This window comes from Arachis ipaensis, chromosome B05, assembly GCF_000816755.2.
Source record: "Arachis ipaensis cultivar K30076 chromosome B05, Araip1.1, whole genome shotgun sequence".
Lineage (NCBI taxonomy): Eukaryota > Viridiplantae > Streptophyta > Magnoliopsida > Fabales > Fabaceae > Arachis > Arachis ipaensis.
In genome coordinates this window covers 113,722,118-113,735,184 of record NC_029789.2, presented here as the reverse complement: position 1 = coordinate 113,735,184, position 13,067 = coordinate 113,722,118, and positions in this window count along the sequence as shown.

Here is a 13,067-nt window from a genome sequence, read left to right as displayed (position 1 = left end):
ATGAAATCTTACACCAATCTCACACCATTAAATCATCATTGATGGCTATTTGATGGCTACCAATCACAAAAGTTGCTGGTCATCTAGCATTGCTCTATTTATTTTACTTTGATTTCAGACACCTAATGTCCTAGAGTGCTAGTTAAATGGATATTGAATAAGATTTAAATACATGAAGAATTAATGATTAGCTAACAAAGAATTCATCAACTATCGGTAAAGAGTTTAGACTCTATGTTTATAATGATTGAAATAAATAAAACTTTGACCAAGGAGATTGAATGAATGGAGAGAAAAATTTCATAAGTCATTCACAGTTTATTATAATAATGATAACAAGTTATACTTTGACAATTAAACTATACTTTAAGAATTAACTAAGATCTGAAAAGATGGAAGAAATTATACTTTATTTTTTCTCGAGTTCTTAGTAAAAAATATTACTTCATACTATCGAATCAATGAGGATTCATGCTAGAGGCCAACCTTGATCCGTAAATTTAGTATGACTAATTTACTACTCGGTTAGTATTGAACATATGGGTCATACACTAACGAGTGTTCTAATCTTTGCTAAAAAATATTTAATTATTATTTTAATTTAACCAAATAGATAATTATATGATTCGAATAGAATATTATTATATTTTTTGCTAGCACTAAGAATAAAATAATATGATAATTGATAATATTAAATGAGAATTGAGAGTAATTAATTATTTTCTTTTTAAATTTGAATTTTAAAATATAGATAAGATCCTAACTGAATCTATTTCAAATTGAATGGTTATTTGATTCATAAGATTTTAATTTCAAATAAGATAAAATTCAAGTTTGAAATAAGATAATATTTAAATTTGAAATAAGATTCAAATTTAAAATCATTAACAAATCTCATACTATATATATGTATGTTGTACTAAATGTATCTTAATGGATGGATGTAAAGGGGCAAAGATGAGTACCTGGCATATGGATGGATAAAAGATTTTTCAACATGAGAAGGTAAAAGTTGTATCTGCAAAGACATTCTGATGCTCAAACAAAAAGAATCAGAGATGTGCTACCTGGGGGATCTGTGGAGCTCCCCATTGTATAGAGCATGCGTCAGGTAATCGGGAAAGGATTTTTCTTTTGATGGTATTCAGATGTTTTCTATTTGGGGAGATTCTCTTGGCGGTACGAGGATTGTGATTTGGGTGATCTATACTTGAGTTGTTTGCTTGGTATCTGCTTCGTGTTATTGGGCCACGACGAGGTCTAGGTTGGGTGGATTGGGCCACCGTATCCCACAACATAGTCAATAGTAAGAAAAACACACAATTTTGTTCCTTTACCTCTATACACATAACATAAGTCAAAATCATGACTAAAGATCTTTTTTAATCATGATTTCTAAAAACAGTAACTATANAAATGTTGTAGTGCAATATAATTCTTGAAAAAGAATTTTTTAGTGCAAGAAGTTACAAGAGATTTTTCAATTAAGTTTATTGGTCAAAGAGTTAGCAGTAAGAATTAATTAATCTCAATGTGGATAAAGATAGTGCCTTCACATTATTGAAGGAGAAAACTAATTTACTAGCGTGCTTAGGTATTTGCATCTAATCTATCTTATTTGGATAAGAGAAATATTAGACGTCCAAATATTTTTTGAACCAGTTTTCAACCAAATCTGCACGCTTCTTCTTTTCCGTATACACACGGGTACTTCTTCTTCTTCTTCCTCTTCTTCCTCCTCCTCTTTCATTATCATCACCGTCATCTTCTTCTTTTGCATGCCTCTTTTTTCAATATCGTTGCCATTGTAGCCACTGCCACCACCTTCATCATCGCCACCTCTGTCTTCTATTTCTTCTTCTTATTCTTCTTGATGTTGTTATTTAATTTTTTCTTCTCTTTTTTTTCTTCTCATCATCTTTTATTATCATTATCATCATTCTCATCGTGTTCATCTTTTTCTTCTCCTATAAATATTAAGAAAATTGGAAGACGAAAATTTTGATGCATAACACAAATTTTAGTACACAACACAAAAATTTTAAAGGTTAGAGCACAAAATTTTGACGCATAACACATAAATTTTGGTGCATAGTACATAAAGTTTAGTATATATCACAAATTTTTGAAGGACCACATGCCCAAAACTTCACACCCAACCAATGAAATATGCACAGCACATAAATTTTGGTGTATAGTACAAAAATCTTAGTACATAGCATAAAAAATTTGATGTGCAGCACACAAATTTTTTTAGAACTATATATTCAGAATATTGACTCACCCAACAAACAAAATACATACGCAGCATGGTCTGTGTGTTATGTGTACAATTTTTTGTACTATGATTAAAAATTTTTGTGCTATATGCAAATATTTATGTGTTATATGCAAAAATTTGTATGTTATACCAATAAAATATGCACAATACATAAATTTTAATGTACAGTACCAAAATCTTAGTACATAGTACAGAAATTTTGATGTGCAGCACACAAATTTTTGGAGGACTATATTTTTAAAACATTGACTCACCCAAAAAATAAATACATTCAAAGCAAAGTTTGTGTGCGATGTGTAAAAATTCATGTGTTGTGTGCAAAAATTTATGTGTTATATACAAATATTTATGTGCTCTATGTAAAAATTTATAAACTATATACTATACCAATGAAATACGCACAATACATAAATTTTGGTGTACAGAAAAAAATCTTGGTGCATAACACATATATTTTGATGTGCAACACAAAAATTTTTGGAGGACGATATACCTAGAATATTGAGTCACCCAACTAACAAAATATATTCGCAGCAAAAATTTGTGTGCTATGTGAAAAAATTTATATTATGTGCAAAATCTATGTGCTATATTTTAAAAATTTGTGTGCTATACTAATAAGTTTTTGTGCTCTCCAACAAAAATTTATATGCTGTAAAAAATGCAAAAAAAAAAAAAATAGTATGTATATCCAACGTATATCCCCATTTTTTTTTTCAATAAACTCACACCAACTTAATTAAACTTGATTACAAAAATATTTGTACATATAATATTTACTCATATAATATATTCCTCGGCACCAACAAATTAAAAATAAAAAGTGAAAGATTCTGTTCTCTAAAGCATACAACTAAAAATGACAATCTAATATATATCATATGATTTTTTGATATGACACTTACTAGAAGAGAATGACTTCATCTGCTAAAAATGCAACGATATTGTCTTTGTCACAGACCAAAATTTTCTGAAAGAAGGTCCACAAGTTCCAATGCATGGTTGAAAGCATTACAGCACATTCATCTAATCATCTCAATTTCAAAGCTAAGATCAACTTTCAAACTCACGTGCTGTTTAAAATGGACAAGCGTGATGCTCCTCTCATTAGCTCCATATTTTTCAGTGAGTGCGGTCACAGCTAATTAATTGGTCCCAGTATTCCAAACTGCGGTCCAAAATCGTAATTACATTTTGTGATTTCACTTCGCATTATTTGATTGAAAAGTAATTGTAATTGGCGGCACCAGAGTCGTCATATATAGGTCACACTGGCAGCAACGGTGTGAGCATCACTACAAAAAAACAAATTGCCAGTACTTATGGCGATTTTTAAGTTATTACGACGGTTCCAAAAAACAATGTAATTTTAAGCGTTATTTTAGAAATTGTGCCGTTTTTGAAAAACACTCTAACAATTATAAGGGAAAAATTAAAAAAATCACAATATAACGACTGAAATATGCAAATTTAATTTAAGAAAAGTCACAATGCATGTGCAGCTTAAAAATATTATTATTAGTCCGCATTAAAATGGATCATCTCGTATGTTCTTGTCTCTTTTTTTTTTTTCATCATTATTAAGAGAATGGTAGAAGTGGAACTCTTGTATAACACTTCATATTATTTTGGAAAAAAAATTCTTTCACTATACCCTTTTGTTTAAATAATTACATTAAAAAAAAAGAAGTATACATATTAAAGAGCAGTAAGTTCATTTTCATTACAAAACTCCAAAGGTATATGCATTCAAAATTGGTCATATATGAATAATTATATGAAACTGATAATTTATTTACAAATTAAGGATATTGATAAAAAAAAGTTAATTATATTACTTCATTCAATATAAAAATTATTAGAACTAAGCAGATATTATAAAATTCCAATTGGTTTGGAATGGGCCAGATTAGTTAAAACAGATATAGAATATCGATTTAGATCCTCTAAAGTTTGAATTTGACTTTAAAAAGTAAAGTGTGATCTTCTACCCTTAAACAATTTCTCTTTCATATTTATTCTTGGTCCCACCTATGAAATCAATAGTAAAAGATCACACTTTACTCTCTAAAGTGGAATTCAAATTTTAGAGGATCCAAATCCATAGAATATATATATATTCACATTTCAATAATAATAATGTAACATTAATGTGTTTTTTTTTTTTTATGTTTACCATTCACGTAATAATAAGATCAATAACAAAGAAACTATAAATAATTAGTTAAATAAGGTTATATTAGTAAGTCAACAATTATTTAGTCTTCATGATTTGAATTTTCTTATATTAGTGTGCACATAATTAAAGACGCGTAACTATATTTTGAACAAGCGGCGGTAAATAAAAAACAAAAATAACATATATTTTATATTTTAATATATATTTTATATAAATAATTAATTTAATAATTAATTTTTAATGTATAAATAACATGATTGTTCTGGCCAACCAAGCACGAAAACACGTCATTTTTGGTTAGGAAGAAATTGTTTAGATGGCAACCCAAACCCTCATTCTAATATTCTTTGCTTCACGCAATCGGCACTGTGCTTCGCCGTCTATGTCTGCCTCTCTCAAGCTACGACAAGTTATGCTTCTAGAAGATGAAGAGTTATTGTTCGGTTTCATTTTCAACTTTTTTTTTTCATTGTTTTGTGGAAAAAAAAAAACTGAATTTTATTATTTTTTTATTTTCTTCACACAATTTGAGAAATAAAAAATAATTATTGATAAAAAAAATACAAACCATACAAGTCCGAAGAGGTTGGCCACTGAATCAAAGAAGGAAAAGACTTTAAATGTGTTAACTATAGAATAAAATAGGCACAAGTTGCTCTAGAAGCACTGCTTGTTTTTACTATAATATAGATTATTTATAAGTACAATCATTTAATCATTCAATTAATTTGTGCAAAACATTCTTATTAATAAATTAAAGTTCTACTAATTAATTAAGATAGATATTATAAGAGTGAAGATCCTTTCTAATTTCTAATTATTTGTTTGTGGGATATATTGTACTTTGATCATCTTAAAATTTCATTCAGACGTTCATCTATCAATAAAAATGGACAAATTGACTCCGATTGCGACCGTATGATATATCAGGTTAATTTTGATATGTCAATTGCCAGTGTCATGTATCAATTTTAAATGGTTGCAGAGATTAAAAAGCCCTTGTCTATCTCTTTTTCTTCTTTTTCTCCTTTTTCTTCTACTTCAAATCCATTATCAATGGCTACCCACAAACAATGACTTAAAACAATAAAGAACAAAACAAACACAAACTAAATTCAACCGTCACCACCGTATCTTACTTTCTATCCGCGAACCAAAACGACTTCTTCACTCTCAACAATTCAATTAGAGTTCAGTTACTTTATCAATGGAGCCCCATCCTTCTCTTCCTTCCCTCCCCCCTCCCAAACAACATGGACGATTCTTTTTCAATCTAGGACCTTACTTACCTTCTCGATTTCAACATCGATAACGACCAAATCCCTTTACCCCTTGACCTTCACCCACCATCTCAACTGTTGGATTTCGATCCTCCAACTCCTCCCGATCCTCACAATATTCATTTTCCTCTTTGNTGACCTTCACCCACCATCTCAACTGTTGGATTTCGATCCTCCAACTCCTCCCGATCCTCACAATATTCATTTTCCTCTTTGTGGCCAGGTTCTATACGTGTGCCCCAAGATCAATGCTCACAGGGGCGGAGCTAGAAGAAACATTAGAGGGGGCTAAAAATATTTACACAATAAAATAATATTAAAATAAATTTTTGAGGGGGGCAAAACTGAAATTTACATATAACTTACATGTAAAAAATTAAAATTAGGAGGGGCGTTGCCTCCCCTTTCGCAGTATGTAGCTCCGCCCCTGAATGCTCAGCTCGAGAACGAGGTTCTCCTCGGCAAAAAGCGCGTGCGCACCACTTTCGCCGTGCGTGGCACACCCTTGGCAGTTCGTTGCTAAGTTCTTGGTTGTAAGGTCAATATCACGGAGCTGAAGGGGTATCACTAGAGGCATAGAGTTCACTTATTATTTGTGGGTAGTATATTTCTTTCATAAAACAGTATCATAAAAGCCTAAACAAATGATAGAGAAATCAGATCTTTTGCTTTAAATCAATTCTTATTTTTTGAGCTTCTACCTTACCACCATACTCAAAATAAAGAGAATTAATTTATTGATTTTTTGTGGATGAATTGTTTAAAAATTATTTGCTGTTGAATAACTAAAAAATCTCAGCTAAATAGTTCAGGTTGTATGAAAACTATGATTTCCATGTTAAGACCATGAAGGACTTGGAAGAATCATGCCCCATACTATTTTGCGGCATAATAGAGGTACAGAATGCACCAATATTTTAAACTACAATGGTTTGTGTTTGTTTTGTTCTCTGTTCTAAGCCATTATTTGTGGATAGTCATTGATGATGGTTATTTATGAAGTAGAGGATGATGGTTTTCAGTGGCTAAGAGAAGGGGGTAGAATCTTAGCTCCCTTTTTGCTTATTAAAACTTGCTGGTCCTTGAATCAACTTTTGGAGACTTTTTGATTTTTGTCTCGTACCCAGCCACGAGACTTTTTTTTTTATCTCGTCACCCAGCACGAGATATTTTTAGTTTTATCTCCTATGCAGCAGAAACAGAAATGGAGTAGAAGAAAGAGAGAGAATCACACCAAGATATATCCTGGTTCAGCTGGCAAGTGCAATGCAGCCTACATCCATTCTACATCACAACAATGATGGAATTTCACTATAATCATCCTTGATTACAAACACCAATTCTCCCTAGGAACTACCCTTCCTATCCGGGACAAGTCCAGAATCTAAACCCCAATCCTGAACTTGACTTGATCACTGCCAAGCTTTCATTAATAAGCACGATTAATTTACTTGAATTGATTAATTTGAGCTAGGCTTTCAATAAAATCAAGACTCAAGTGTTAAATAGCAAAACCCGAACAAGAAAATCAAGACTCAAGTGTTAAATAGTTAGTTTTCTTATAGCAGTTGTGAGAGTCTGTGACTTTTACTTGGTGCACTAGGCTATAAATAACTCTCTCTATGTCATTGAGTTGTAATTGCTGTGATTTTTCTATAAATAACTCTCTCTACGCAGCTGGAATAAATCATTAGCAATAGTGAAATTATGGAATTTTTATTCATCTGGCTAAATGGATGAAGCTATTTTTTTTTCAATTAAATGTATATGAATCGATAAGAGGGATGGTATATAATGCTAAAAAAATTAATGTTTTAGTCTCTTTGAATATATTATGGTAATTTTAATTATTCTCTTTGAATAGAGACAACCGTGAAGAAAACATGAGGATCTACACAATGGTAGATTCATGCTGCAAGATAGTTGGAAGATAGAGAAGAAATTACTCTAAATATTGAAGGAGAGAGAATTGGTCCTACTGATGAAGCTGTAAACAACTTGAGCAAATTGGGCATAGTGGCAAGGAATTCATATGTTTGTCCATTAATTTTCACAAACTGGAAGGGGATTAAAGATAAAGAAGCTATTTGGGAATATGTTCAAGTGAGAATATTAGTCTTGTTTCTTTTAGAAACTTAAGAAAATGTACACATTTTATTCTTATTAGCAAATAATATGTGATTGTGGATCTTACAACAATTTTTATAAGTCAAATTTGATGGAAATGTTCAATTATTTTTCTTTAGTGACTTTATTCAAGTAGTTTAGATTATTTATTGACATTAAATAATTAAAAAAAATTGAAATTAAAACCGTTGCCAAAAACGACACCAATGGTAACGCTTTAAAACCGTTGTCTTAGAAGACTATAAAATGGTAATGGTATTAAAACCGTTGCCAAAAAATGACACCAACGGTAATGCTTTAAGACCGTTGGCTTTGTGAATAATAAAACTATAACAGTTTAAAACCGTTGCCTATTCAGTTATGGTTTTAAACCGTTGGATCATGAAAGAGAACAGTTTAAAACCGTTGCTTATCGAGTAACGGTTCGAAACCGTTGTTTAAAATTTTCTTTCAAAACCGTTGTCTATGCCAGTAACTTTGGCAACGGTTTTTTTGTTACCGTTGCCTTAGGTAAAAAACCGTTGCCTTTGATCATTGGCAACGGCCGCATATACCACAGGTCAAAAACCGTTGCCAAAGCATTGCTTAAAGTTTTAGGAATGGTTTTTCAATCTACGGCAACGGTTTTTGATCGTTGCGAAAACCCTTATTTGTTGTAGTGTCTGCTGAGGATTTTAAGGAGTGGGTGCAAGATTTACAGCTCGTAAATTTACTGCTGATCGGAAATTCACGTGGTTTCGAGGTCAATCTTATAGCCGCATTGATAGGATTCTGGTCAGCTTGGAGTGGCTTGAAGAGTTTCCAGATACTCGATTGAAAGGGGGTCCGAGAGGCCTATCAGATCAATGCCCGTTGATTCTAAAAGATACAAGACTTTGGATGGGTCTAAGACCGTTTCCTAGTTTGGATTCCTAGTTTATACATGAAGGGTTTCTGAGGATGGTAAAGGATTAGTGGAAGAACTTGGGTGATGATCAGTTCATAAATAAGCTGAAGGCTTTGACAGTACCGCTAAGGAGATGGCATAAGGACAATTTTGGGGACATGGACAAGAGGATAAAGAAGTTTGAGGAAGAGATTAAGAAGATTGATGATAATGTTAGTGCTGGTAGTTATGACGGAACAATAGAGGCTAGACGGAAGGCTCTTGTCACTTGCTGTGCGAAGGGGCGTTGCTAGCCTAACGTGTAGGCCACACGTTGGATCTGTTATTCCGTACGGACACACGAGAGGAAAGGGCTACCCTTAGAGGTGGAGCCGCCCAAGTGTGGACTATTTGATTTTATTTCTGTATGAGAACTCCCTTATTGATTCACTCATTCATATAAATTGTTATTTTCTAAATAAAATTATTTTTTATAATAATGTTTATATGGTCTCATGTGAATTATAGATGTACTGTCTAGTCACTGGGTTGCAAAACTCACTCCGTTTTTCTAAAAATATTTTTCAGGAATAAATATTTGATTATGTGAGTATTTTTATTTAAGAGTAATGATCTGCAATGGGTATCTATTCCTTGTTGAGTTCTTAGGCGTCATCTGCTCCATATGTCACAGGCAGGATCTATTTATATTTATTTATTTTATTTTTGTTAAAAATATGTAATCATTTATTCAAAAAAAATTGTAAATTTATCAAAAATATGTGTAACCTTCTTATTTATCTTATATTCGAATCAGTTAGGCTTGCTGGGGAACTACTTTCCTAAGCGCCAGTCATGGCTCATTTTGGGCTGTGACAAAGTGGTATCAGAGCTTAGGTTTAATCTGTGTAATATGGAGTAAGTGTCCTATGGTAGGATCACAATTGTATAAATAGAAGCGCGCCTATTTGTACAAATTGTGGCACTATCAAAGGCCTATAGGAATGTCCTGTTTGTCCTCTATGTCATTGTTCTCTTTTGATTATTGAGAGCATGCGTCCTCTGCCGCTTCTTACTACTCCTATCCTTTTGTACCCAATCTTGACATATTCTTTGGTAGATTTTCTCGAATGTGTTTTTGCAAGGGTTTCAATTTTGGTTCCGATTCGCGATTTCTCTCCTAGCATTAATTGTGTTCCTAGTCATTCTCTTAAATCTTTGTGAATATTACCGTTGATTTTAGTAGCCATCTCTTGTGAACTTCGTACTTCTTTGATCCAACATAAACTTGTTTTGACTTCATACACCATTTTTTCTTTTAATGTTCTATCGAAGTTTCTTGATGCAGATTTCCTTGCTAAGATGCGATTGATTCTCTTTTTGGCATGCTTCACTGTTTTTGTATATCCTTGTTTAGTTGCGATCCTATGCATCTTCCCGAATTCTTGCGATCACCATCTGTGATGTTTGCTCTTTTCTGTCTAAGTTTTGAATCCTTTTAAGCAAACTCGTATTTGTTTCAATGTCACGTGCGATTCCCATATATAGCAAGCGATACTTTAGTTCTTTAGGACACAGCTGTCGATGTGGAAGTTCGGAAAGTTGAAATTCGAAAACTTGACATAAGACTGGTTGCTACCATGGATATGTACTACAGAACCAAGATTGTATTTAGAAAAGATTGACAACCTAATTTTCTGCTCAGTTCACTTCGGATGTTGGTCAGACAAGAGAGAAGAGTTTATTTTTAAAGAAAAGCTAATCAAAGAATTAGTTTTCTTTAACATACAAGTCAATTCCTTCACATTTTTTTCTTCTAATCAAAGAGGTAGTAATAGTAACATAAATGATATACATAAAAAAAATCATGTAACATCACATGTTTAAGAGAATTTCATAATATCGGGACATATTAAATAATCATATAGAGTTCATAAAAATACATGTACTCTTGACTTAAATAGCTTGCAAGGTAGTAGTAATAGCATTTATAAAAAAAAACATAAGGATATGCATGTACTCTTGATTACAAAGACTTAACGATGATGGATTTTACATATGGAAGAACTTGGATGATTTACATAAATGTATGCGTACAAAAGAAGGAATAATGCATAAAACAATAATCATGATAACAGAACAAGGGCATCATATAACAACAACATGAAAATGAGAAAATAAACATAACGCATGCCAAGCATATAAAGTTACAAAAACATAATTTCCTAACTCTTTTTTCTTTTTTTTCCCTTTTTTTTAAGAATGTCTCATGTGTATTTAGCTATACCTTTAACTATGAGTAGAGTGTTCCTAGATGATTTATGTTTTGACATTAACACATGCACATTTTGATCAAATAATTACGGCGATAAGACTCAAACAAAATATTTAGGAGCACAATAATATTTACTATTAGATGATCACATATTTCTAATCTAATTTCATCACATAAAAAAGATTTCATTGTATGACACTAACTATAACTAAATGATACTAAATTAATCTTGCAAGCATAGAATATGGCCCTATGGGATCAAATTGCTCTGATACCAAAATGTAACACCCTAATGCTTTTAAACTGGGTTAAGTCTTATTTAGATTATATTGGTCGTTGATATTCGAAACCTTGCAAAAATTTTTAAAATAATATGAAATCTTTATATAAAATAATTTATATATGTAAAAATATTGAATAACTAATTTTTATTAGAATAGTTACTAGTTGAAAAATATAAGTGGATCTGGAGGTACTAACATGAAAAACGGGCGTGCTAAACTATGAAGGCACAAAAAATGACAAGCTTTACTCATACCAAATAATAATAAAAAAAGAAACATCATAGTCACAATTGCAATCTGGTGCACGAATCCCCACATTTTCATACAGTTGTACCAGCAAGTGCACTGGGTCGTCCAAGTAATACCTGAGTGAGTCAGGGTCGATCCCACGAGGATTGTGGTTTGAAGCAAGCTATGGTTATCTTGCAGGTCTTAGTCATGCGAATCAAAAGGTTGTTGGATTGATGCAAGGGCAAATCATGAGGACATGCTATTGTTTAAGTGTGGGGAGGTTGATAAACCCATATTTTATGATATATTTTGTGCTTAGTTTGAGTTATTTATTCAATCCTTCACCCACTTATTCATATTAATTGCATGGTTTTACTTTTCCTTCCTTATTATGTGATGTATGTGAAAAACATGTTTCCTAGGCTTTAAAATTAATTATTTTAATTACCTTTATTTCCATTCGATGCTGTGATTCGTGTGTTGAGTAGTTTCAGATCTTCTAAGGCAGGAGTGACTTAAAGGATGAAAAGGAAACATACAAAAATGGAAGGAAAACACAAAATAGAGTTTTTGGAGAAACTGGCAGCCACGCGATCACATGGGCGACGCGGCCGCTTGCCAAGCACGAAGAAGCAGCGACGCGGCCGCATGACTGACGCGACCGCGTGACAAGAAAAACTCCAAATGACGCGACCGCGTAACCCACACGGACGCGTGACAGAGGCCACGCACCAGAAATTGTAGAAAACGCTCCCAGCGAATTCTGAAGCCCTTTTTGGCCCAAATCCAAGTCCAGGAGGCATAGACCAGATGTTATGAAGTGGGGAATGAATCCATTCAAGGAGAGTCTCCACTTTTAGTTAGTTTTCATGATTTAGATTTAGTTTAGAGAGAGGTTCTCTCCGCTCTCTTCTCTCTTAGGATTAGGATTTAGGATTTCTCTTAGTTTTAGGAGTGACTCTCGATCCCAGGTTCAATGTTCCTTTACTTTAAGCTTCCCTTTTACTTTTTATTCATTCCATTACTTTAGTTGGTTATTTGATGTTGCAATTTAATTTATGAATTCTTCCATGTTACAGATTACTCTTTTGAATTAATGTTAATTGAGGTATTTCAGTTTAATATTGCTTTCTTTTATTTATGTTATTGTTATTCCCATATGAAGACATTTTTATTCCAGTAGATTTATTTTTCTCCTTTTGGTCTTGGTTAAGAAATCAGTAACTCAGGAGTTATCAAACTCAAACATGATTGATAATTGTTATTTTTGTTAATTAAACTGAACTTTAATAATCCCAATCTTTTCTTAGGAAATAAATAGGATCCGAAGATCAAACCAATTAATCCCTTGACCTTCCTTTATCTTAGTAAAGGTTAACAAAGTGGAATTAAGATTTAATTTTCATCATCATTGATAAGGATAGCTAGGATAGGACCTCTAATTTCTCATACCTTGCCAAAAGTTTATTTACAGTCATTTATTTATTTTACTTGCCATTTAATTTGCTTGTTCTTCATTTACTTTAATTGCTAATTAGATTATTC